Source organism: Lithobates pipiens, unplaced genomic scaffold, assembly GCF_037356315.1.
Source record: "Lithobates pipiens isolate NorthernLeopardFrog02 unplaced genomic scaffold, aLitPip1_a1.2 Scaffold_25, whole genome shotgun sequence".
Taxonomy (NCBI): Eukaryota; Metazoa; Chordata; class Amphibia; order Anura; family Ranidae; genus Lithobates; species Lithobates pipiens.
The window spans coordinates 159,053,987-159,076,896 of NW_027507787.1; positions in this window are offsets into that span (position 1 = coordinate 159,053,987).

Genomic DNA, 22,910 nt, shown 5'->3' on the forward strand with positions numbered 1-22,910 from the left:
TGTATGTGTGTGTGTGAGCATGCATGTATGTGTGTGTGTGTGCATGTGTGAGCATGCTTGTATGTGTGTATGTGAGCATGCTTGTATGTGTGTGTATGCTTGTATGTGTATGTATGCATGTGTGTGTGCATGTATGTGAATGTGCATGTGTTTATCAGTGGCAGTGCATCCAAAAGGGCGCACAGGTATCGCCCCCTCTCTCCAGCCACCCCCTCTATGACCAATGGATAGATTCATGCATAGCATAGCATGAATCTATCCATGGGCACCGCTGCCACCCCCCATATTTAGGTGTGTAGTCCCTTTTGGGGTGCTGGACGCCTGAATTACAGCAGTGGGGGGTGTTTTTGCAGCACCTGATTAGAGCCATAGGCTCTAATAGGCTTCAAAATAGGTGAACTGCGAGCACCATGCTTGACGCTCACAGTCCACCCAGGTGTGTTAGAAAAGTGAATTAATATTCACTTTCCTAACACTGAACTGCCTCTCCACCAATCAGGTGTGCGGGTCTGTTACCCGTCACCTGATTGGCTGAAACGATAGGCGCAGCTATTGGACGCCTATCAGGAGGAGAGGATGGGAGATGAGGATGGCAGGAGATGCATGGAGGACCCCGCTCATGGCCCTTACCCGCTGCCCCACCAAGACAGAGTAAGTGACAGGCAGACAGCGAGCGGGAGGTGGGGATTCACAGTGGCAGCATTTGATGGGCACACCAACAGCATTTGATGTGTATAGTGGCGCCATTTGATGGCTACAGTGGCAGAACTTGATGGGCACAGTGGCAGAGCTTGATGGGCACAGTGGCAGCATTTGATGGGTACACTGGTGGCATTTGATGGGCACACTGGTGGCATTTGATGGGCACACTGGCAGAGTTTGATGGGCACAGTGGTGACATTTGATGGCACAGTGGTGGCGTTTGATGGTACAGTGGCTGCAATTGATGGGCACAGTGGCTGTAATTTATGTTTTTTCCTGAATTTTTCAGTTTGCTTGCACCCCCCTAAAAATGTTGAGCACCAGCTGCCACTGGTTTATATGTGTGTGCATATGTGCATTTATATATATGTGTGTGTGTGTTTACATGTATGTATGCACATTTTATGTAAAATGCCGTTTCTCCGAAAAGCGATCCATGCTCAGATCGCTTTTCAGATGCATTTGACAGCTGGTAGAGAGGCAATATGTTGCCTACTGACCACCTGTTTTAACCCCTTAAATGCATCATCACTTTGCTGCAACTGCATGCAATGCACACAGTTGCAGGGGGGATAGAGTGCAGCCCCATTCACCTAGGGGTGTACTTCAAGGGTGCCCTGACTGGAAAAAGATTGTGAAACACCGACATAGAGGAACTGATCTCTCCATTTTCCTCCTGCAGCCGCTGAATACCTGTGGGTGGGAGAGGAGGAGAAGCAGGGGGAAATGGAGAAATCGGTTCTCCATGGTTTCTTGCATCGGGGCCCTGAAGGTTCTAGTTACGTCACTGGTTATTGAGAGGGGCTGCTGCAAACATGAAGAAGAGCTGATCCAAGATCTCAACAGGAAACCAGACAGCATTGGTTTTGTAGTAATTGTTGTTGGGGAGTTGAAGTGCAAAATGATCAGGTAAGATTGCCTTTGAGGAGTACTGGTGCATTAAGTCCAGCTTGGGACACCTCCCCAGGTCCAAGGAAACCAAAGTAACTGAGGAAGACAGCCGCCTTGAGGACCAAGCTGGGACCCACCCTAAAGGATGAAAGGGACAACAAATCTGCTAGTTCACAGAACAAATGACCGGAGATAAGCAAGTGTGTCACCCTTGGTTTCCCAGTATAGCTTTGATAGGATGAGCTGCAAAAAAGGATGGTCTGTCAGGATGGAGAAGTGAAAAAAAGTGCTAAATACCAGAAAGGTATAGCTTAACCACTTCAGTTCCGGACCATTTGGCTGGCCAAAGACCAGAGCGTGCTTTGCGATTCAGCAGTGCGTTGCTTTAACTGACTGATTGCGAGGTCGTGTGATATGGCTCCCAAACAAAATTAACATACTTTTTTCTTCACAAATAGAGCTTTCTTTTGGTGGTATTTTATTTTTTGCGCTATAAACAAAAAAGGAACAACAATTTTGAAAATAACTCAATATTTTTTTACTTTTTGCTATAATAAATATCCCCCAAAAATTTATAAAAAATATTTTTTTTTCTCAGTTTAGGCCGATGAATATTCTTGTACATATTGTTGGTAAAAAAAATCCCAAAAAGCGTTTATTGATTGTTTTGTGCAAAAGTTATAGTGTCTAAAAAATAGGGGATAGTTTTATAGCATTTTTATTAATATATTTTTTTTTTTACTAGTAATGGTGGCGATATGCGATTTTTATTGTGACTACGACATTATGGCAGACAGATCAGACACCTTTGGCGCTATTTTGGGACCATTCACATTTATACAGCGATCAGTGCAATTAAAAATGTGTAAATGAGACTGGCAGTGAAGGGGTTAACCAGGAGGGGGCACTGCAGGGGTTAGGTGTGTCCTAGGGAGTGATTCTAACTTTAGGGGGGGTGGGCTACGTGTGACATGACACTGATCACCAATCCCAATCACTAGGTATGAGTGAGGAGCCAACAGATCATTGATTAAACTCAATTTATTGAAAAATTTACCTTTAACCACTTGCTTACTGGGTACTTAAACCCCCCTCAGTCCCAGACCAATTTTCAGCTTTCAGCGCTGATGCACTTTGAATGACAATTGCACGGCCATACAACACTGCACCCAAATGAAATTTTTATCATTTTTTTTCCCCACAAATAGAGCTTTCTTTTGGTGGTATTTAATTACAGCTCGGAGTTTTATTTTTTGCTAAACAAACAAAAAAAGATGCAAAAAAAAAAATAAAAAATAAATCATGTTTAATAGTTTGTTATAAAATTTTGCAAACAGGTCATTTTTCTCCTTCATTGAAATGCGCTGATGAGGCGGCACTGGTGAACACTGATGGGCGGCACTGGTGGGCACTGATGGGCGGCACTGGTGGGCACTGATGGGCGGCACTGGTGGGCACTAATAGGCACAGTTAAGGCGACACTAATAGGCACAGATAAGGTGGCACCGATAGGCACAGATAAGGCAGTACTGATGGGCACAGATAAGGCGGCACTGATGGGCACTGATAGGTGGCATGGATGGGTGGCACGGATGGGTGGCACTAAGGGGCACTGATAGGTACCACTGATAGATGGGACTGATGGGCACTGATAGGTGGCACTGATAGGTGGCTCTGATAGGTGGCTCTGCTGGGCACTGATGGGCGGCACTGATGGGCACTGGTAGATGACACTGATGGGCACAGATATGTGGCACTGAGGTGCAGCAATGTTGTTCAGGCAGATTGTGGGCACTGATAGGTGGCACAGTGGGGACTGATGTATGGCACTGTGGGTACTAATGTATGGCACTGCAGGCACTGATTATGGCACTGTGGGCACTGATGTATGGCACTGCTGGGTGGCATTATGGGCACTGATGGGGGGCACTGCTGGGTGGAACTTTATTAAGGCTCTGGGGGTTACTGGCAGGGGGCAGGTGGGTCCTGATACACTGGCCGTGATCGGGACTAATGTCCCGATCACGGCCGCCGGTGATCGGCTTTTTTTTTCTCTCCTCGCGCTGTCAGCGCGAGGAGGAAAAATAGCCGATTACCGGCTCTGTTTTGGCACATGATCAGCTGTCATTGGCTGACAGCTGATCACGTGGTAAGGGGTCGGGATCGACCCCTTGCTCGGATCGGTGATCAGGCGAGTCTCAGGGGGCGCGCAGGCCGCTCGTGCACGGGATGACGTCAATAGACGTAGTCCCGGCAAAGGAGGTCCACGCTGTAGCCGTTATTCGGCTATAGCGCGGATCTCAAGAGGTTAACCACACCAATGGAGCTAACCCTCCACATGCTAAATGGTGAAGACACAAAAGGCCCAATAACGAAACCCTTGGCTAACTCGTCCTGCAATAGTTAATCTACTAACCGGGCATTGCTGGCAGCAGATAACAAATCTGCACACTTAAACGACTCCAAAATTAGGGTGATAAGGCCTGTATGAAAACCCTCAGAAAAGCCTTCAACAAGAAACTGACTAAGAGCTGGGGATGGGTGATGAATCAACCAGAACGCTAACCTAGGGATATTAACCTGGCTCAGTCATGAGGAACTGGATGCCTTAATCGGACAGGCGGACTTGGGGTGTGCCCTGAAACAATTGGCACAAATAAGCAGGAGTCTAAACGGGTTGAAATTGCAGACCATGTAGTTAAAATTGTTACACAGCTGAGCCTTGCCTAACAAATGTATGGGTCTGCCCAGTTTATCAAACTGACCAGAAGGCCCCGTGGAAGAACCACTGGACCCTCGGCTGTGGAAACAAGATGATCCAGTTTAGGACACCAGTTGGCAGTGTGAACAGATGATTGACATTTAGCACAAGTTGGAGATTTTTGAGTGGCAAAATGCCTAAAGAACAGCTCAGTGTCAATGCTGTTCTAACATGTGACCAACTGCAACTACGCCCACGTAGCAGCGACTCGAAAAAGACAGGTGATAATCGCAGAACGGGGAACCACCATATTTGTAGGCCAGATCTACCAGCTTGTGGAGATAAAGGTCCAGCTCCTCCCTTCTACCGGGACTGACTGCACAAATAATATCCCTGTAGATACCAAAAGAGAGAACAAATTCGGAAATGCTCAGTTTGCAGCCTAGGATCACAGGTCTTGAGGACCACCGAGACTTCCCCATAAGCATAAGCCTTGTTCTTAAAGAGGAAGTAAAGGCAAATAAATTGTTTTTTTTTAAAGCACACCCTGTAAGGCAAAGGCATAAAGAGCTAGTATGCATAGCATACTAGCTCATTATGAATAACTTACCTGAGAACGAAGCCCCCGAAGCGGTCCTCCGTCTTCCTCTTTGCCGTTGCCATGGATCCCGGATTCGCCAGAGCCGCGATGACGTCACTCCCACGCATGCGCACGGGAGCCGACACTCGCGCCATATCGCCGTGATCTGCGGCCTGCCCCAGTGCGCCTGCGCGCCGCTGTCTTCGGGTAAATATCTTCTAAACCGTATAGGTTTAGGAGATATTTCTTGGACCTACAGGTAAGCCTTAATCTAGGCTTACCTGTAGGTCAACGTTGGTTGTAAGGGTTTACAACCATTTTAACAACATCCTGTGATGCTACTGGCAGGAATGCCAAATTGACGTCTTTCCCTTCCAAAATGTCTTTCTCCAGATTAGCTGGAATGAAATGGGCAGGAGATTCATATGGTAGTACAGTTAACGGGCAAGGAACAGCCAGAGGCAGTGGTACAGTGCACAGTGTCACTGGGAGTTACTGGAACTTCCACTCTGGCTGGACGGGCCTCCATCACATCCATCCTGTCCTGTAACTGCTAAACAGAAGTGGAGAGCTTGTTTAACACTGTGTGAATCTGAGTCAGTGAAGTAAGCAAAGACACATGCTCCGCACTGGTAGATGGCTGCGGCTGAGATGGGTTTGAAAAGAGAAGCCTGAACACCGCTTTCCTGGCCGTGGCCGGGAACAGAATGCCCCTGTGTTGGAGCTCAGCAATAAGTTTAGGAATAGTCCAGTTCCTTAGGGATAGAGTGTTTCCGTGCTCTGAGTCCCTAATTGGAGGAGGAGGGATGAAGGAAAATGTGTCACTTTCCGACATGTGTGGCGTGTTCCAATCTGTGGAAAAAAACAACTATATATAGTCAGCCCAGCCACGAACCAACCACCAACCCTAACCCTTGGCTATATGAAATTGTGAGTGCTGCTGAAAAGAAATAAAACAGCGAATGAGTAACTCTAATGACCGTGACCCCCTGCATGAGTAAGAAGCAAGCCCAAGTAACCTGCCATGCTGAGACAGGCAATTAAAAACGAACACTCAGGGCTTAATACTTACAGACCGTGGTAGGCAGCAGTGCCGGGACAAGGTCATCCAGCGCCCAGGGCAAAGATGCCAAACTGCGCCCCCTTTCCCTTAGGGTTAGGGTCAGGGTGCCCCCACCTCTGAAATAAACCATTGCGCCAGGGGCAGCCGCCCCTCCTGCCCACCCCTTGTCCCGGCCCTGGTAGGCAGAAAATAGGAATGTATGTGACGTGCAACATATGACGTATGATGTGCAGGCGAGAAGATTGCAAATTACAATCATTAAAAACTAAACCTCAGCCTGCACCGATTTGTAGAGTGACAGATCCTAGTATGTAATGCCCCTAGCTATGACCCCTGAACGGAAAGACACATTGAACACACCTTGCAGTTCCTGACTGAAAAAGCGTAGAATCCACCTGTAACAACACCATGACGTATGCACTGAATAAACATACCTCCCAACATTTGAACTTCAGAATGAGGGACACTTGAGGGAAGGAGTGACCTGCTATGAGCATAGCGGCAAAGTGTAGGTGTGGCCAAACTCTTACCAGTGGGAGGAGCTTTAGGGGAGTGGTTAAGCAAAGCCCAGGCCCAGACACACAGAGCAGGGTCCAGGAGTGTTATCTACAGAATGCAGGGGACAGGGGTGTATAATGTACAGAATGCAGGGGGCAGGGTTGTGCAATGTAGAGAATGCAGGGAATCCTTTCCCAGTTCATCACAAATCCTCCCACCCAAATCCCCCTTCCCCAGGATAGATTTTTCCTAAAGCCTGTGTTCTGGCAGATAGTGTCCTGCCATCATATAGTGTCCGCTTGGATGTTGGGGCTACCACCTCCACTCATGGCGCAGGCGCCGTTCATGCGCAGTACGGGGCAGAAGAAGCTTCGGAAAATTTCCGAAGATGAACGGCGCCTGCGCCATGAGTGGAGGTGGTAGCCCCAACATCCAAGCGGACATAGGGTTGTGAAAATTAGAGGGCCCCTCGTGGGCGAGCTTCACTCGCCACGCTTCGGGCTTGGCCTCGCTAAGCTCAGCTCTTTTATATTCCTACTCTATGTCCACTTGGATGGTGGAGATAGAACCTGGACTCACGGCGCAGGCGCCGTTCATCCTCGGTTATTTTCGGAATCTGTGTGTGCTGTGTACTGCGCACAGTGGACACTATCCGATGGGGGACCATATATGATAGGACACCAGAGGTGGGGGGCAGAGCTGTGAAGAGCTGGGATTCCGGGACTCCAGCCCAGATCCAAGGGACCCCGGGACTTACTATAAATCGTGGGAGGGTCCTGCGGAATACAGGACAGTTGGGGGGTATGAATAAAGTGATGAAAAATACAAGCCAAAATTTGCAACCTAACAATGATGTGCAGACCAAACGAAAAACCACCTGACCAGAGTGAACGTGACCTCTGTGGTGGGAGAACGAAAGGTGAATTTGTGGCAAAAGCAACCGTGAAGAATGTTTGTTTTTTTTTTTTTTTAATAGGGGGTTGGCTGAACCAGGCGGTGCGTTCCCTGATCTGCCTGTGACATGTGACATGATGCCGAACGTAAGTGATAGTGGCAGCCCAAGAGGGCTAGCGTAGCCACCAAGCTGTGGAGCTAATACTCAGCAGTCTGCCTGAGCAATGCTAGTGAGATTCCCTGAACTGAGGCCCCTGGTGCAGGTGAGGCTGGTAACTAACCCAGAGCAACCCCATGACATACCAGAAACCATACAGGAATTTGTAAGAAAATGAAGCAATGATGGAGTGTCATACAAAGCTTATTTGGACTATAGTGATTGGATAAAACAATATAAAACACCAACACTGCCTGAGCAGGCTGTGAAATGTGACACAGTGCTGAATGTACGTGATAGTGGCAGCCCATAAGGCTGGAATGAGGTCACCAGCTGTGAAACTAAAAGCCTCAGCAACTGTTTGAGTGAGGCCAGTGAGAGTCCCCGAACTCTGGTCCCAGATGCAGATGAGGCTGGAAAATACCTCAAAGCAACCCCTTGTCCTGCTGAGAGGTACCCCCTGTGCGTGGGTGGTAGGCGGCCATGAAATCGGAGGCAAAGATATGATGAGGCAGATCCTGACAAAGCCACTCTTACAGATCCTGCAACACAGAGCTTGTGACCCCCTGATGGAAAGCACCTGCATGCCTCCTCCTCCTGCCACCCTGGCCCCAAACCTACCTTAACCAGACCACTGTGCAGTTTCTGAAATACCCATAGTGGAACTGGAGCGACCGAGCCATGCCACCAGCTGAGGAGAGCGGGAGATGAGAGGAGCGTCCTCACTGAAAAATGTCCACCATCCGATACCCCAGAAGCTCGACACCTGTATGAGCCGGGACAAAGCAGTGTATCAGACCTGAGCTCAGGGCAGCTGTTAGAAATCATGGGGCCCTGTACAGCCTACCTGATGGGGCCCCCTTCAACCACCCTCGACCCCACCCCTGATCCCGGCTTGAAACAAAATGCAGGTTTGTTGCCATTTACATATGCGTGTGGAGCCAATGCATACTTTTGCAATTAATAAGCACGAAGGGGGGGCAGTTTAAAATTATTTAAAATTGTATTTTAGTACAAATAAAAAAAAAAATCTTACACTGCATCTTTACATTACTTGCGATAGCATGGGCCATGACAGGTCCTCTTTATGGAGAGATATGAGGTCTTTTAGACCCCATATCTGTCCTCTGGCCTCCAAAGCATCTGATCAAACTAAGATCAGTTTGATTAGATGCTTGTTCAAGCCAGTGATGGCTTCTTTACATAACCGGCAGTGACAACATCCTTGTCACTTCCGGTTTCTGACATCACACAGTGGGAAGAACAATATCCATCCCTCTCACTGTGTCCCTGGAACCGGATGCTACTGGTCACATCTTAAAAGCAGTAAAGGTGGTGATGGGACCCCCTTCCACTGCCTGTAAAAGTAATCCAGTGGCTTCTTAGCCATTAGGATTACTTTACTTTGTGCAGAATTGCTGGGACTAAAAAAATGATATCTTGATCATTGCTGTAGTGATGATCAAGATATCATCTGTCTATCCCAGCGATTTACTGGTACATTGCTGGATGGGAAGCAGTTAAAGGGGATTGGTTTGGGGAGCCGTAAAAATGTAGCTCTGCTGCATGTTTACTGCTCCCCCAAATTAAGTCTAAGGGTCGGTTCACACTAGGATGACTTGTAGCGTCCCGTTCTGTACAATGGAACCGTTCTAATCGGAGTGACACAAGTCGCTCCGACTTAGAAAAAGGTTCCTGAACGACTTTGGGGGCGACTTGCATTGACTTCTATACAGAAGTCGTTTTGCAAGTCGCTGCAGCGGTCGCGTCTGGGTCGCCTGAGGCAGTAGCGCTGTAAGTTGTGCTGCCTCAGTGTGAACCGACCCTCAAGTAGCATCTTGTTGTTTCTTATGATCATCAGTAGTGATGGCCGAACGGTTCGCCCGGCGGTCGTTTCGCGGCGAATTTCCGACTTTCGCCGTCCGCGGGTTCGAACGCCTTTTTCCGTCGTTCGCCCCGGCGGACTTACGTGTTTAATGTATACAAGAACTTTAACCTTTCGTGACACGTTTATCATGTGTTACAGGACAACCAATTGAGACATGACAGCTCATGGACACTTGGACATTCCCCCTAACCTATAAATACACCCGATCCGGTGGCCATTTTACATTCTTTCTTCTGTCACTGTAGGGAAAGGATCCTGTGTGGAGTAGGGACAGAGAAAACGCTAGCTATTTGGTACACAAAAGTTCTTTTCAGGACTGGTATAGGTGTTAGGTCAGCAGCCTGAGTTTCTTTTGTCAGTTTAGATAAAGGGACAGAGCGCTGTATGCTGCTATTTTAGGGACAGCTCAGCCAGATTAGTCTTTCTTCATCATCATCATCATCATCATCATTAGCTGTTACTATCAGGTCCACAAAAGAGCTGTTCCAGCTAATCGTTCCAGCCTACTCTTTTTTGCCAATTTGTATAGGGACAGGCAGGAAGCAGTGTGTCAGGCAGTGAGGATAATTTTAAAGACTTGCTGTTACTATTAGTTCCACAAAGGTTCTTTTCAGGACTGGTATCAGTGGTACGGTAATAGGCTTGTACACGTATAATATTCTTTCTTCCAAATATAGAAAGAATATTATACTTGACTGCTGCCCTTCTGCTGCAGTCTGCTAATCATTCACAACTCACTTGTTCCACAAAGCTCTTTATCAGGACTGGTAACTTGGTCTGTCTAGGGTGCTACGGTACATAGGCTTGGGTGCGGTACAGTCTGCTGTTCTGTAAGGACCGCTATCGGTCCACAATACATAGGGTTGCCGTGCACTACTGCTGACCGCTGCCCTATACTGCAGCAGTCCTTCATTGGTATAGGGACTGACGTACAGTCTGCTAATCACTAACACACAACCTGCTTGGTCCACAAAAGTTCTTATAAGGACTGGTAACTTGGTATAGGGTGCTACGGTACATAGGCCTGAGTGCGTTACAGTCTGCTGTTCTGTAAGGACCGCTATCGGTCCACAATACATAGGGTTGCCGTGCACTACTGCTGACCGCTGCCCTATACTGCAGCAGTCCTTCAGCGGTATAGGGACTGACGCACAGTCTGCTAAACACTAACACACAACCTGCTTGGTCCACAAAAGTTTTTATAAGGACTGGTAACTTGGTATAGGGTGCTACGGTACATAGGCCTGAGTGCAGTACAGTCTGCTGTTCTGTAAGGACCGCTATCGGTCCACAATACATAGGGTTGCCGTGCACTACTGCTGACCGCTGCCCTATACTGCAGCAGTCCTTCATTGGTATAGGGACTGACGTACAGTCTGCTAATCACTAACACACAACCTGCTTGGTCCACAAAAGTTCTTATAAGGACTGGTAACTTGGTATAGGGTGCTACGGTACATAGGCCTGAGTGCGTTACAGTCTGCTGTTCTGTAAGGACCGCTATCGGTCCACAATACATAGGGTTGACGTGCACCACTGCTGACCGCTGCCCTATACTGCAGCAGTCCTTCAGCGGTATAGGGACTGACGTACAGTCTGCTAAACACTAATACACAACCTGCTTGGTCCACAAAAGTTCTTATAAGGACTGGTAACTTGGTATAGGGTGCTACGGTACATAGGCTTGAGTGCGGTACAGTCTGCTGTTCTGTAAGGACCGCTATCGGTCCACAATAGATAGGGTTGACGTGCACCACTGCTGACCGCTGCCCTATACTGCAGCAGTCCTTCAGCGGTATAGGGACTGACGCACAGTCTGCTAAACACTAACACACAACCTGCTTGGTCCACAAAAGTTTTTATAAGGACTGGTAACTTGGTATAGGGTGCTACGGTACATAGGCCTGAGTGCGTTACAGTCTGCTGTTCTGTAAGGACCGCTATCGGTCCACAATACATAGGGTTGCCGTGCACTACTGCTGACCGCTGCCCTATACTGCAGCAGTCCTTCATTGGTATAGGGACTGACGTACAGTCTGCTAATCACTAACACACAACCTGCTTGGTCCACAAAAGTTCTTATAAGGACTGGTAACTTGGTATAGGGTGCTACGGTACATAGGCCTGAGTGCGTTACAGTCTGCTGTTCTGTAAGGACCGCTATCGGTCCACAATACATAGGGTTGACGTGCACCACTGCTGACCGCTGCCCTATACTGCAGCAGTCCTTCAGCGGTATAGGGACTGACGTACAGTCTGCTAAACACTAATACACAACCTGCTTGGTCCACAAAAGTTCTTATAAGGACTGGTAACTTGGTATAGGGTGCTACGGTACATAGGCTTGAGTGCGGTACAGTCTGCTGTTCTGTAAGGACCGCTATCGGTCCACAATACATAGGGTTGCCGTGCACTACTGCTGACCGCTGCCCTATACTGCAGCAGTCCTTCATTGGTATAGGGACTGACGTACAGTCTGCTAATCACTAACACACAACCTGCTTGTTCCACAAAAGTTCTTATAAGGACTGGTAACTTGGTATAGGGTGCTACGGTACATAGGCTTGAGTGCGGTACAGTCTGCTGTTCTGTAAGGACCGCTATCGGTCCACAATAGATAGGGTTGACGTGCACCACTGCTGACCGCTGCCCTATACTGCAGCAGTCCTTCAGCGGTATAGGGACTGACGTACAGTCTGCTAAACACTAATACACAACCTGCTTGGTCCACAAAAGTTCTTATAAGGACTGGTAACTTGGTATAGGGTGCTACGGTACATAGGCTTGAGTGCGGTACAGTCTGCTGTTCTGTAAGGACCGCTATCGGTCCACAATAGATAGGGTTGACGTGCACCACTGCTGACCGCTGCCCTATACTGCAGCAGTCCTTCAGCGGTATAGGGACTGACGTACAGTCTGCTAAACACTAATACACAACCTGCTTGGTCCACAAAAGTTCTTATAAGGACTGGTAACTTGGTATAGGGTGCTACGGTACATAGGCTTGAGTGCGGTACAGTCTGCTGTTCTGTAAGGACCGCTATAGGTCCACAATAGATAGGGTTGACGTGCACCACTGCTGACCGCTCACCTATACTGCAGCAGTCCTTCAGCGGTATAGGGACTAAGAGTTTTGTCACAGGGTCATTTAAAAAATGACATGCAGAGGAAGAGGCAGGCCCTTCCGCAGGGGTGGTAGGGGTAGGGCAGGAGCAACAGGCTTGAGCCAAAGTGGGAAGTTGCAGAAGGTGCGTTCAATTACTTTAAAGGATGCACCAGACTTGGTTGAGTGGCTCGCTCAGCCTTACTCTTCTGCACCCTCCTCATCCTCTCGATCTGCACCCTCTTCTTCACTCTCTGCTATGTGCACCCCCAAAGACACTACCACCAACAACACGACCACCACCACCACCACCACATACCTTCCGCTTGAGTCACTGGAATTATTTTCCGATCCATATCAAGAGGACATTTCTGATGCGCAGCCACTCTTGGTATTGGATCAGGAAGAGGAGGTAGCAACAAGCGCTACTCAGCAGTCTGACGCCAGTACCCAGATCAGCCCAAGGAGGAGGTTGGTCCCCGGTGTTGCTGCCTACTCTACTTATAGCGGTGGGGAAGGTGACGTTGATGATGACGTGTCTAGTGATGTCACGTGGGTGCCCACAAGAGAGGAAGAGGAGGGGAGTTCAGAGGGAGATATGGACCAGCAGATAGGGAGGAGAAGCAGCAATGACTTACATTGCACAGCAGGGACAAAGCAGACTGCAAATGTATCAGGAGCGAGTCATCGACCATGTACGGTCACATCTGGCGCTCCCAGGACACCGGCACATGGCTCCGCAGTGTGGGCTTTTTTTAACGTGTCCGCTGCTGACAATAGCGTTGCCATCTGCAATCTTTGCAGTCAACGCGTTAGTCGCGGTAAGCCCAATACTCACCTAGGGACGACCGCCTTAAGAAGGCACATGAGCAGCCATCACCGAGCCCAGTGGGAGCAACGGAACACACAAAGCCACACTGCAGGCTCTCACCGTCCAGCCTCGTCTTCTACTTCTCCTTCTCCTCTCTCCTCACAATTGTCCTCCACTCCACCTTCCATCACGCCAAGCTCACATTTTTCTGCAAAAAGGCAGGCTTCCGTGGGCCTAATGTTTGAGCGTAAAAAAATGATGACGCCGGATAACCCTCTTGCCCAACGGTTGGCGGCTGGCTTGTCAGAACTCATAGCCCGCCAACTACTGCCATATAAACTGGTGGACTCGGAGGCCTTTCGCAAATTTGTGGCCATTGGAACACCACAATGGAAGGTCCCAGGAAGGAAGTATTTCTCAGAGAAGGGCATCCCAGAGCTATATGGCCATGTTCAGCGGCAAGTGAATGTATCTCTGGCACACAGTGTCGGTGCCAAGATACATCTGACCACAGACACGTGGTCTAGCAAACACGGGCAGGGAAGGTATATCAGTTTTACTGCCCACTGGGTGAACCTTCTGACGGCCGTCAAGCATGTAACCCGTGGCACCCGTGTAGATTTGGTTTTACCGCCACGGATTGCATGCAGGCCTGACTCTTCTTCTCCTCCTCCTACTCCATCCTCCTCCCTCTCCTCCTCAGCTGCCTCCTCCTTTTCCGCTGCTAGCGTCTCTTCCACTGCACCGCCCAAGCTCCCCAGAACCTATTCCACATGCCAGGTGAGACGTTGCCATGCCGTGCTGCGTCTGTTGTGCCTGGAAGCAAAGAGCCACACTGGCCCGGCACTCCTTTCAGCTTTGCGTTCACAGGCAGATGAGTGGCTAACACCGCTCAATTTGACAGTTGGTAAAGTGGTGTGTGACAACGGTGCCAATCTGCTTAGCGCATTGAAACAGGGCAAAATCACGCACGTGCCGTGCATGGCACACGTCTTAAACTTGGTCGTGCAGCGATTCCTTGTCAAATACCCTGGGGTCCAGGACATCTTGCGGCAGGCAAGGAAAATCTCGGCCCATTTCAGAAGATCTTACACGGCCATGGCTCGCCTTGCTGACATTCAGCGGCGACACCATCTGCCGGTCAGACGTCTTATTTGCGATTGCCCGACGCGATGGAACTCAACCTTCTATATGCTTGATAGGCTGCTCCAGCAGAAACGTGCAGTTAACGTCTACCTGTATGAACTCTGCGAAAGAAACGGTTCTGGGGAGCTGGGTTTTTTTTCACCGCGCCAGTGGCTGCTCATGCGCGACACATGCAGACTTCTGCGGCCATTTGAGGAGATCACCAAACTGGTCAGTCGCAGCCATGGCGCCATCAGTGACATGGTACCTTATGCCTTCTTTCTGGAGCGTGCATTGCGTCGTGTCATTGATCAGGCTGTGGAGGAGCAGGAGCGGGAAGATGAGGAAGTCGCAATGCTGGATGAATTCCCAGGGGGGGCTACTCTATCTGAGACAAGTCAACAACAGGAGTCTGATGAGGAGTCAGAGGAGGATGGTGCCGGGGCGGATGAGCAGGAGCAAGAAGAGCATGCTTTAAACCTTTCTGGGATCCCTGTTGTGCGAGGATGGGGAGAGGAGAATGAAGAGGACGACATTATCCTGGATGATGAGCAGGAGCCAGGCCACCACACCGCTTCCACTTTAGTGCAAATGGGGGCCTTCATGCTCCAGTGTTTTAATAGGGACCCCCGTATAAAAAGCATGAGGGTCAAGGACCAGTACTGGGTGGCAACGTACTTAGACCCCCGGTACAAACACAAAATGGCGGAAATGTTACCGCCGTCGCAGAGGGCTGTCAGAATGCAGCACTTCCAGGCCTTGCTTCGAGAAATGCTGCATTCTGCTTTTGCGTGCGCTGGCAGAGGAGCAATTCCCACTCCCAGAGAAGGATTTGCGGGTACCAATCCAACAGCGCCTGCAAGAAGAGGCCGGTTTGAAGATGTGTTGGTGACTTCGGATATGAGGTCATTCTTTCAGCCGACCCATCGACAGGTGTCATCCGGATCCAGCATCAGGGAACGCCTAGACCGTCAGGTGTCCGACTACATTGGGTTAACGGCCGATGTGGACGCTCTGAGGAGTGATGAACCCCTAGACTACTGGGTGGGCAGGCTTGACCTCTGGCCAGAGCTTGCCCAATTTGCAATCGAACTGTTGGCTTGCCCCTCATCCAGTGTCCTGTCCGAAAGGACGTTCAGCGCAGCAGGGGGGATTGTGACCGATAAGCGTACTCGCCTAGCTCACCACAGTGTTAACTACCTCACATTTCTAAAAATGAATGAGGCATGGATCTCGGAGGAATTCAACACATGTGATCAGTAGACCATGTATATGTCTATAAACAATTTTTGGAATCAAGCACACAGACCTTCTTAATTCATTTGGCTCACTTCCCTGACCCAAAAAAGCACACCGTACTATATGCCCCTACCCTCCTCTTTGAAGAGGTTGAGCGGTGTCATATTTCTACTGGGGCTGCTTATTATGAGGGGTTCCCACCATCCCTGTGCTGTGCTGACTTCCTCCTGGGTGTTCTTATTATGAGGGGCTCCCACCATCCCTGTGCTGTGCTGACTTCCTCCTGGGGGTTCTTATTATGAGGGGATCACACCATCCCTGTGCTGTGCTGACTTCCTCCTGGGGCTGCTTACGGTGCTGCTGTCAGCGCTGTATGTCACGGAGCTGCTGTCAGCGCTGTATGTCACGGAGCTGCTGTCAGCGCTGTATGTCACGGAGCTGCTGTCAGCGCTGTATGTCACGGAGCTGCTGTCAGCGCTGTATGTCACGGAGCTGCTGTCAGCGCTGTATGTCACGGAGCTGCTGTCAGCGCTGTATGTCACGGAGCTGCTGTCAGCGCTGTATGTCACGGAGCTGCTGTCAGCGCTGTATGTCACGGAGCTGCTGTCAGCGCTGTATGTCACGGAGCTGCTGTCAGCGCTGTATGTCACGGAGCTGCTGTCAGCGCTGTATGTCACGGAGCTGCTGTCAGCGCTGTATGTCACGGAGCTGCTGTCAGCGCTGTATGTCACGGAGGTGCTGTCAGCGCTGTATGTCACGGAGCTGCTGTCAGCGCTGTATGTCACGGTGCTGCTGTCAGCGCTGTATGTCACGGAGCTGCTGTCAGCGCTGTATGTCACGGAGCTGCTGTCAGTGCTGTATGTCACGGAGCTGCTGTCAGCGCTGTATGTCACGGAGCTGCTGTCAGCGCTGTATGTCACGGAGCTGCTGTCAGCGCTGTATGTCACGGTGCTGCTGTCAGCGCTGTATGTCACGGAGCTGCTGTCAGCGCTGTATGTCACGGAGCTGCTGTCAGCGCTGTATGTCACGGAGCTGCTGTCAGCGCTGTATGTCACGGAGCTGCTGTCAGCGCTGTATGTCACGGAGCTGCTGTCAGCGCTGTATGTCACGGTGCTGATGTCAGCGCTGTATGTCACGGAGCTGCTGTCAGCGCTGTATGTCACGGAGCTGCTGTCAGCGCTGTATGTCACGGAGCTGCTGTCAGCGCTGTATGTCACGGAGCTGCTGTCAGCGCTGTATGTCACGGAGCTGCTGTCAGCGCTGTATGTCACGGAGCTGCTGTCAGCGCTGTATGTCACGGAGCTGCTGTCAGCGCTGTATGTCACGGAGCTGCTGTCAGCGCTGTATGTCACGGAGCTGCTGTCAGCGCTGTATGTCACGGAGCTGCTGTCAGCGCTGTATGTCACGGAGCTGCTGTCAGCGCTGTATGTCACGGAGCTGCTGTCAGCGCTGTATGTCACGGTGCTGCTGTCAGCGCTGTATGTCACGGAGCTGCTGTCAGCGCTGTATGTCACGGAGCTGCTGTCAGTGCTGTATGTCACGGAGCTGCTGTCAGCGCTGTATGTCACGGAGCTGCTGTCAGCGCTGTATGTCACGGAGCTGCTGTCAGCGCTGTATGTCACGGTGCTGCTGTCAGCGCTGTATGTCACGGAGCTGCTGTCAGCGCTGTATGTCACGGAGCTGCTGTCAGCGCTGTATGTCACGGAGCTGCTGTCAGCGCTGTATGTCACGGAGCTGCTGTCAGCGCTGTATGTCACGGAGCTGCTGTCAGCGCTGTATGTCACGGTGCTGATGTCAGCGCTGTATGTCACGGAGCTGCTGTCAGCGCTGTATGTCACGGAGCTGCTGTCAGCGCTGTATGTCACGGAGCTGCTGTCAGCGCTGTATGTCACGGAGCTGCTGTCAGCGCTGTATGTCACGGAGCTGCTGTCAGCGCTGTATGTCACGGAGCTGCTGTCAGCGCTGTATGTCACGGAGCTGCTGTCAGCGCTGTATGTCACGGTGCTGCTGTCAGCGCTGTATGTCACGGAGCTGCTGTCAGCGCTGTATGTCACGGAGCTGCTGTCAGCGCTGTATGTCACGGAGCTGCTGTCAGCGCTGTATGTCACGGAGCTGCTGTCAGCGCTGTATGTCACGGAGCTGCTGTCAGCGCTGTATGTCACGGAGCTGCTGTCAGCGCTGTATGTCACGGAGCTGCTGTCAGCGCTGTATGTCACGGTGCTGCTGTCAGCGCTGTATGTCACGGAGCTGCTGTCAGCGCTGTATGTCACGGAGCTGCTGTCAGTGCTGTATGTCACGGAGCTGCTGTCAGCGCTGTATGTCACGGAGCTGCTGTCAGCGCTGTATGTCACGGAGCTGCTGTCAGCGCTGTATGTCACGGTGCTGCTGTCAGCGCTGTATGTCACGGAGCTGCTGTCAGCGCTGTATGTCACGGAGCTGCTGTCAGCGCTGTATGTCACGGAGCTGCTGTCAGCGCTGTATGTCACGGAGCTGCTGTCAGCGCTGTATGTCACGGAGCTGCTGTCAGCGCTGTATGTCACGGTGCTGCTGTCAGCGCTGTATGTCACGGAGCTGCTGTCAGCGCTGTATGTCACGGAGCTGCTGTCAGTGCTGTATGTCACGGAGCTGCTGTCAGCGCTGTATGTCACGGAGCTGCTGTCAGCGCTGTATGTCACGGAGCTGCTGTCAGCGCTGTATGTCACGGTGCTGCTGTCAGCGCTGTATGTCACGGAGCTGCTGTCAGCGCTGTATGTCACGGAGCTGCTGTCAGCGCTGTATGTCACGGAGCTGCTGTCAGCGCTGTATGTCACGGAGCTGCTGTCAGCGCTGTATGTCACGGAGCTGCTGTCAGCGCTGTATGTCACGGTGCTGATGTCAGTGCTCTGTATTACGGTGCTGCTGTCAGTGCTCTGTATCTCCTGCACCCTCTTGTTTGCCTACCCTGGTCCCTGACCTTCCCTCTCCTCCATTGCCTTCATTAGCTCCATAGTCCTGAATTGTCAGAACAATTTCCCAAATAAAAAAAAAATGCTTGTAGTTATCGATCCCAAATTCACCTCATACATGTATTATGCTATTGTCCAGGTGGTGGGACTACGTGCTACCCCCTAATAATTACCCCGTGGCCGCAAATTCGACCTAAAGGTTTGCGAAATTCGCCTCCCATTGAAGTCAATGGAGCCCGCGGCGAACGGTCGTTTTCGCGAACGTTTGTGTCCGTTCGCGTTTCGCGTTCGCGAAACGTCCCGTCGGAAGTTCGTCCATCACTAATCATCAGCATTACAATTATCACAGGTAGCACAATAAGCAGGTGCTCTGTCATGGCTCTATCATGGCTCTGTTATGACTCTATCATTGCTCTAGGTCACATTGCTTTTGGGTGCTCACTGAGTTAACTTATGGCTGTACTGTATGTAACAGACTGTAACAAAGCACAGCCATAATACAGTGAGCACCCAAAAGCAATGTGACCTAGAGCCATGATAGAACCATGACAGAGCACCTGCTTATTGTGCTACCTGTGATAATTGTAATGCTGATAACCTGCTGTGCTGTGAGATACATGATAGGACACAGTGAGTATTTTAACCTCTATTCCCCACTCACTGTGTCCAGTGCAGCCACGCTGTCCTCCTCCTCTCCCCTGTCAGCCGATCAACTTCTATATAACTCATGAGGAATGCAGCCGGGAGACGAACGGAGAATCACTGTATCACTCCGCCAGCCGGGACTAATAAAATAGTGGGGTGGCATGATGTACATGTGCCCGAAAATAAAGAAATAGTCCCTCTGCTGAGCCTGCACTCCCCTCCTGGAAAATTATATAACCCCCCCTCTGTAAGCAAGTAGGAGCGGGAGAGGAATTTAGGAAACTTTTTTTTTTTAAATGCAGTAACAAACTGTAAGATGCCCGGGCCCCACTGTGTAGCTGATGGGGGCGGGCCGCGTACAATGGGGATGGTTGTACTGCCCTATCAGCGGCCCAGCCTGAGCTACCCTCGCTGGCAGGCTGCCAGGAAATATACAGACCCACAGATATGCCAAATGGAAGGTTGATTGTCCACGCTGCTAGACAGAGACACCGTCCTAAGCCTGACCCGATACCGCAAATGACACGTCGACAGCTATCCCAACCCGGAAACGCTAGCTGATAAGTATGCAGGTGAGGAGGGGGGATTATATGGCCATGACTCCTCCTAGAAATACAGGCTAGCCAATGGCCAGCCTTCTAACATAGAGGAATCTGGACCTCCTTCCTCCTGATGCTGATCCCTCTAGTGATAATTAAAGATCTATACAGAGGAATCAGGAGCTCCTTCCTCCCGCTGTTGATCCCTCCAATGATAATTAAAGATCTATATGGAGGAATCAGGAGCTCCTTCCTCTTGCTGGTGATCCCTCCAATGATAATTAAAGATCTATATAGAGCAATCAGGACCTACTTCCTCCTGCTGGTGACCCCATTAGGCTTAATGTCCTTGGAAGTTTTTACAACCTCTCCTGAATGATTTAACTTGACAAATAGTAACCCACGTTTAAAGCGTCCATTTTGCAGTGTTTACCTGCGGCGTCTACTGCATTTAGCTGCGTTTGCGTTTAGTAGCGTTTTTCAAAATAGCCAAAAATGAAAAGCACCCACACGAAATGTGGCTAAATGCGAGTTACCACGTTTAATCGTGTTTAGACTCATTTAGAAGCGCTTGCAGCTTGAAATGCCTCTAAACTCAGCGCCTGAACTAATTTTTTTGCTTTCCAAAAAAGGCCTCTAAACTCAAATGCCTAAAAATGACATTAAACAAACCAGTGTACATGTACACATAAGATATCATTGGATGAGTTCAGAGGCAGCTGAAAAAAAGCAGCCAACTGCCTCTGAACATCCGTTTTACCAGCAGCAGTGTACATGAGGCCTTAGTGATAATTAAAGATCTATATAGAAGAATCAAGATCTCCATCATCCTGCTGATGACCCCATTACTGATAACTAAAAATCTATATAGAGGAATTAGGACCTCCTTCCTCTTGATGGTAATCCCTGCAGTGATAACTACCCAGATAACAAGGATAACTTGCCACAAATTTGTGGCAGTGTTTCATTTTAAAGTCTTAACTTTCTGCACATACAGTATTCATTGGCAATTTGTTCACTTGCAGAGCACTTGAAGAACAAGTTTTAGTTGACCCCTTTCCAATTTGTAGCAAATTTGTGTGACAAGTCTATAGCAAGAGCTTTAACGCTGCAATTAAAATTTAGCCACAGTGACCCCTGTGGTGGGATGACTATTGCACAACATAACTGAACCAGAACTTGAGGCAGACTTACAGAATGTAAGCAAAAAAAGTTGATCTGGAGTCATGCAATGAAGACTTGCTGCAATTGTGCAACATACTTGTGAAGCCTGGCAAGTCTAGCGATAGCATTTTTAAACTTGCAGCTCAATTGCTTGCTATCTGGGTAAAGATCTCTATAGGGGAATCAGGACCTCCTTCCTCCTGCTAGTGATTCCTCTAGTGATAACTAAAGATCTGTTCAGAGCAATCAGGACCTTCTTCCTCCTGCTGGTGACCCCATTAGTAATAACTAAAGATCTATATAGAAGAATCTGGATCTCCATCGTCCTGCTGGTAACCCCATTAGTGATAACTAAAGATCTATATAGAGGAATCAGGACCTACTTCCTCCTGATGGTGATCCCTCCAGTGATAACCCCTTGAATTTTATTGTCACACAGCTTGCTCATTTTTAAATCATTATAAATAGACAGACACAATTCTTTTCTCTCTGTAGTTTTGAGCAACACTTTATCCCAATATTGTACTTTTTTGGAGGATTTTTTATTTTCCTGAAATAATTTCACCAGACAGGAAAAAATAGCAAATGTGCAGCAAGGGCACAGACAGAAATAAAAATCAGACAAGGGTTTTAGCTTTCCCCCTAGAAAATTATAAAGTGTTTTATTTTGTCTGTGTTACTGTTAATATTTGGAGAATACAGTGCCCATCAATGCACAAAAACAGTTGCAGCACACTGTGGTCCAGTGTGGACAAGCCCTATTGGATTCCAGGATAGGCACATTTCTGCATACTGTATATCATCTAGCAATATTAAATAAATGAGTGGAATAACATGTAAGGAGAAGAGGAGATGGCGTCAGGATTTTTCTCTTTAAATTTCTTGCTAGGTTGACAATGAAAATGTTCACTTATCTGTGATTTTGCAAAGTTCTTAATGTACTGATTTGTCTGATTGGTTTGCAATTGAGGGTGAAATAACGACATTGCCAATTACAGGCAATATGTTTGCCATCATTAAACACACAAATGCTGAATTGTTGAAAGGAGTTCACTAGTGACTTACAGAAAAAAAAACAAGTGCATGTAAAATCCTTTACTGCTTTACCTGGGTTTACCCAGAGTATGCCATTAAAAAAATATTACAATGTGTATAAAATATATATATATATTTGTAGTCAGAGTCTTCAAGCGGGAAATGTGATACTCCTAAGAACCAAGGCCTGAGGTGTGCCTTGGCCTAACTGGTCAGTATGCCTGAAAAGAGGGCATACCCTGAATGTAAGAATAAGAACAACATGCTATGAGAATGTAAGAAAACTGGGGAACGGGTGGGTGGGAACCCAAAGATCCCGACAACACTGGCCCTGACGGAGGAGGAGGTTTAAATAGCCCTCTCAGGCTTCTCCTACAAATACAGGCTGGCCTACGGCCAGCCTTTCAACTTGTAGTCAGAGTCTTCAAGCGGGAAATGTGATACTCCTAAGAACCAAGGCCTGAGGTGTGCCTTGGCCTAACTGGTCAGTATGCCTAAAAAGAGGGCAAAAAGACACAAAATTTAGGTGACGAAGGGAAGGTAATGAACCATCACGGATAAAGGTGTGCTCCCGGACGGCAGCAGTACGTATCCAGCAAGTAACCGGAAAGTATTCGCTGTGGCAAAAGAACACACTGACTCCTGACTTGGTGATGAGAAGGAACCCCCTATCGAACCTGCGACACTACCCCGAACCCAACTGAACATCCCCTGAAAGATTGAATTGAGCCTGATGCCCGCGACACCCAGACCCGAGAATGAACTGCTCGTGAAATGAGAGGATACGTGAGGGAAAAGGAACAAGGCCTGGCCCGAGGAACCCCTGCAAATGATAGCAAAATACCTCAATGAACACCAGTGAAATAGCCCAGAGACATACCCCCACCCCCCAAGAGGGTAAGTGGCAAAAAAAAAACACTAGTAGGAGTG